This window comes from Olea europaea, unplaced genomic scaffold (assembly GCF_002742605.1).
Source record: "Olea europaea var. sylvestris unplaced genomic scaffold, O_europaea_v1 scaffold977, whole genome shotgun sequence".
In the NCBI taxonomy this organism is placed as follows: Eukaryota; Viridiplantae; Streptophyta; class Magnoliopsida; order Lamiales; family Oleaceae; genus Olea; species Olea europaea.
Genome location: NW_019268276.1, coordinates 44,902 through 50,255, shown reverse-complemented (window position 1 = coordinate 50,255; position 5,354 = coordinate 44,902).

The window sequence follows — 5,354 nt, the reverse complement described above, 5'->3', positions numbered from 1 at the left end:
CCCCAGCCTTGACATTTCTAGGTAGGCTTAGCAATATCTCTTCTACTGCGGTCTAAAACAGGAGTTCAGGAATATGATAGATACTTCAGTGGGAGGATCGGTTATGAAACTTGATGTCGATAAGGCCTATGATTTATATGAAGAAATAGCTAAAAATCAATCGATGTCACCAACCGATAGGGAAGCTCCAAGGAAAATATCAGGGTTACACAACGTGGATCTAGTGATAGCACTAGCCATGCAAATGCAAGTTCTCACAATGAAAAAGGATAATTTGTCTAAGTCAGTTAACATGGTACACCAATCGCCACCTGTTTGCGAAGCTGTAGAGCATATCATGCTAGTACACACTGCCCTTTGGCATCTACGTATGTTAATCAGTCTGAAGAAGTAAGCTACGCGCAGAACTTTCAAAGATAGCAAAATAATCCTTTCTCTAACACATATAATCCGGGTTGGAGGAACCATCCAAATTTTTCTCGATCCAATAATCAGGTACAAGAACAAGGAGAAAACAATCAGAATAAACCACCTGGGTTCCAACAGCAACAAGAGCAAGGGAGAAAGACATCGTTGGAAGATTTGATAGCTCAATAAGTTACTAAAATCGAGACCAACTTTCAGAACCAACAAGCCTCAATCAACAATTTGGAACAACAGGTTGGACAAATTGCAGCCGCACTATCAGGTAGAGCTCCAGGGACATTGCCTAACAATACTGAAACAAATCCTAATGAGCAGGTCAAAGCAATCACTATACGTAGTAGCATCCAGTTACCAAAAATACATGTAAAGTGGCCATCAACTGTCATAGAAAAGGCACCTACTGTGGGCGAGGAGCAAGTAGATGAATCAGACAAAGCCAAAAAGGAAAATCAAGTTGAGTCATCAGATAGTCCACAGGTGAAGGCAACTCCTATCAAAGCATATGTGCCTCCAATCCCATTTCCATAGAGATTGCAAAAACACAAGCTCGACAAGCAATTCCAGAAATTTTTGGATATGTTCAAGAAGCTGCACATTAACATACCATTTGCTGAAACTTTAGCTCAAACGCCTAGCTACGCCAAGTTCATGAAATTTATTCTATCAAATAAGAGGAAGCTAGAGGACAATGAAACTGTCATGCTTACTAAAAAGTGTAGCGCAATTCTCCAACATAAGTTACCACCGAAGTTAAAAGATCTAGGGAGTTTTACTATTCCTTATAACATTGGTAATTTATATATAGATAAAACATTGTGTGATTTAGGAGCTAACATTAATTTAATGCATTTATCTCTTTTCGAGAAACTAGGTTTGGAAAATTGACTACAGTTTCATTGCAGTTGGCTGACAGGTTGATCAAGCACCCTCGAGGTATTTGTGAAGATATTTTGGTAAAGGTCGACAAGTTTATCTTCCCAGGGAACTTCATTATACTAGATATGGAAGAAGATATGGATGTTCTCCTCATATTGGGTCTCCCATTTTTGGCTAAGGGAAGGGCTCTGATAGATTTGCAAAAGGGTCAGTTGATATTAAGGTTAAAGGAAGAAGAACTGATAATCAACTTGTTTAGAGCTTTCAGATTTCAGAGTGCACCGGATTCTTGCATGCAAATTGACGTAATAAAAGAAGCGGTGTCGGAGACATTCAAACTAGATCACCCTCAGGATCCGCTTAAGGCATGTTTAGTGCATTCTCAGGATTTACCATCAGAAAAGGAGGAAGCAGAAGAATGTGTACCTTATTTGGCAGCCATACCACCATTCTTCAAGTAACCACGTTTGGAGCTCGGTGAAAGACCCACAACACCTTTACCATCTATACAACAAACTCCAACTCTTGAACTCAAACAGCTGTCCACTCATCTTCGCTATGCATAATTAGGGGAAAAGAATTCACTTTCAGTAATTATCTCAAACAATCTTACAGAATCAGAGGAAGATCAGTTGCTAAGGGTACTTCGAGAGCACAAGACAGCAATAGGATAGATTGTTGAGCATTAATGTAGATTAAATCTGACTATGCAGGAAGTGGTAAAGAAAGAGGTATTAAAGCTTCTGGATGTAGGGATCATCTACCCTATATCAGATAGTCATTGGGTGAGTCCAGTGCAGGTCGTACCGAAAAAGGGAGGGATCAAAGTGGTTCCAAATGAAAACAATGAGCTCATCCCGACACTCACAGTCACGGGTTGGAGAGTTTGCGTTGATTATCGCAAACTCAACAACGCCACAAGGAATGATCATTTTCCCTTCCTTTCATTGACCAGATGCTAGAAAGACTTGCTGGACATGCTTACTACTATTTCTTAGATGGTTATTCGGGGTACAACTAGATTCCTATAACGCCAGATGATCAAGAGAAGACGACCTTTAGATGCCCTTATGGCACTTTTGCTTACAGAAGAATGTCTTTCGATCTTTGCAACGCTCCTGCCACCTTTTAGCGTTGTATGATGTTTATTTTCTCCGACATGGTGGGAAATATCATTAAGGTGTTTATGGATAATTTCTCAGTATTTGAAACATAATTTAAGGAGTGCCTTGAACATTTGGGAAAAGTGTTGCAGTGGTGTGAAGACACAAACCTTGTATTAAATTGGAAAAAATGTCATTTCATGGTTCAGGAAGTAATTGTGTTAGGACATCTGATTTCTGTACGGGATATTGAGGTAGATAAGCTAAGATACAAGTCATCCAAAAACTACCACCTCTGGTAATAGTGAAGGGAGTTAGAAGTTTCTTAGGTCACGATGGGTTCTATCGTCGCTTCATCAAAGACTTTTCCAAAATCTCGATGACATTATGCAATCTTTTGGAAAAAGGAGCTCTATTTCACTTTTCTGGGGAGTGCTTGACTGCTTTCAACACTTTAAATGAAAAATTGGTTTTTACTCCGTGTTGGCTCCTCCAAACTGGGATTATCTATTTGAGCTTATGTGTGATGCCAGTGATCATGCCGTGGGAACGGTGCTGGGTTAACGCAGGGAGAAGATTTCTCATGTTATTCACTATGCCAGTAAAACTTTGGATAAGGCTCAAATGAATTATGCTACTACAGAGAAAGTGCTCTTGGCAGTGGTGTTTGCCGTTGATAAATTCAGATCATATTTGATTGGGTCAAAAGTGATTGTCAACAAAGATCATATAGCCTTAAAATATCTAATGAGCAAGAAGGACGCAAAGCTGAGACTTATTTGATGGGTACTCCTATTGTAAGAATATGATTTGGAGATCAGAGATAAAAAGGGAAGAAGAGAGAACGTGACTGCAAATCTTGGAAAAATTACAGAAATAAAATGGCGGCCCACAAAACAATTGGAATTGGTTTTGAAGAAAAACAATGGTAGTTGATGGAGATTATCACATGCCAACTATTGGGAATTACAAAAGTATTACGACTGCCTAGGAAAGAAATAATTGAGGAAGATGTCGGCTGTTGTTGTGAGAGAAAGACAAAACCATAGATTATCACAGGCCAACTAGTAGGAATTCATATAGAGAGAAAAGAAGGCTACTTAGAGTTGATATATTTTCCTTACACGCTGCTGGAGACAAAGAGAAGGGGCTGCCTGCTGTGGAATTAATTCTTTATACACACAATTAAAAAAGGAAGTTTTGAGAAGAAAAACAATTGGTCAAAGTTGAAGAAAAATACAAACACATGCAAAGCCGAGAATATGTTTGGATTTAATCACGTTTCGTCAATTTCTTGGTGATGTCGTCTAAACTTTCTTTGTTTAATTTCAACATTATGCTAGGCTAATTTTCTTATGTATTGGATGAAGATGGAATCCGTTATTATTTATTTTTAATTCAAACACGTGGTTTAGTTAAATTCTTGTAATTTTTTATTAATCTTGCATGCGTAATTTTATTATTTGATTGATTGATCGCCAATTAAATATATGATTGCTTGTTGTAGTGTTGGAAAGCTCACAATAGGTTTAGAACACTGCATGATTAACATACGTGCAATAAATTTTAGGAATAAGATTTATTATACGTGCAATCTTTGAGATAATTATGAAATTCAATGCATTCTATTCACATAAATTTGGACTAGAAATAGGATCGGGTCATGAATAGGATAGATATAATTTGACTTGAAAAAGAAAATTAATTACAATAGAATTATCAATGTCAAGAATGCAAGAACGAAACTAGCTACGTAGTTGAGAATTGGAATAGATAATAATAGGTAGATTCGTAATCCAATACACTCTTTCCATATACATTTTAAATTCACATTTTACACGTTTTCGTAGATTAAATTAGAATAATTAAAAATCAACAAAAATCACTTTTAATTTGTTCGCTTTGAATCTAATTAAGGACTAGTACACTCAATTAAATTTTATTCCTTGTAGGACGATACTCTAACTCATTAAATCTATTATTTGTCAACGATCCCGTACGTTTGCGAATTTCACACAAACAAGGTTTTTGCAAATCACTTATCTCGCCTTGAATCACATGAATCACACCCTATAGAGGAGATCAATGAAGTTTTCCCAGATGAGATGCTTTTTTAGATCATTATACACCATTGTATGCCGACTATGTAAATTATTTGGCTCGCTCCATCATCCCACCGGACTACTCGAGTCATCAGAAGAATAAATTTTTCAGTGACTTAAAACACTACATTTGGGATGATCCAATTCTTTACAGAAAAAGTCCAGATCATATCATACGCCGTTGTGTTCCAGAAGTAGAGCAGCATCCAAAATTGAAATCATGTCACTTTGCACCGTATTGGCCTACGTTGTTCAAGGACGCCCATTAGATGGTGAAACACTGTGATAAGTGCCAGAGGACTAAAACATCTCAACGAGGAACGGGATGCCTTTGAATAGTATTTTGGAAGTTGAAATATTCGACGTTTGGGACATTGACTTCATTAGACTATTCCCTCTATCCTACAGTCAACAATACATACTGGTGGCAATGGACTACGTGTCTAAGTGGGTTGAAGCTATGGCTTTGCCAACTAACATTTTCACGAGATAGGGTATGCCGAGTGCAATTATTAGTGATGGTGGAAAGCATTTTTGTAACCGCCTATTTGCTTCGCTGTTCATCAAATATGGAGTGAAACATTGTGTCTCGACTCCATACCATTCTCAGACTAGTGGGCAAGTGGAAATATCCAACAAGGAGTTAAAGAAAATTCTTGAAGCTACAGTCAGTGCATCACATAAAGATTGGGCTAAGAAATTGGACGACGCACTTTAGGCATATAGAACAACATTTAATACTCCAATTGGCATGTCTCCATCTTGTTTGGTATTTGGAAAGACTTGTCATTTGTCGGTTGAGTTAGAGCATAAAGCATACTGGGCGACACACTTGCTCAATTTCAAT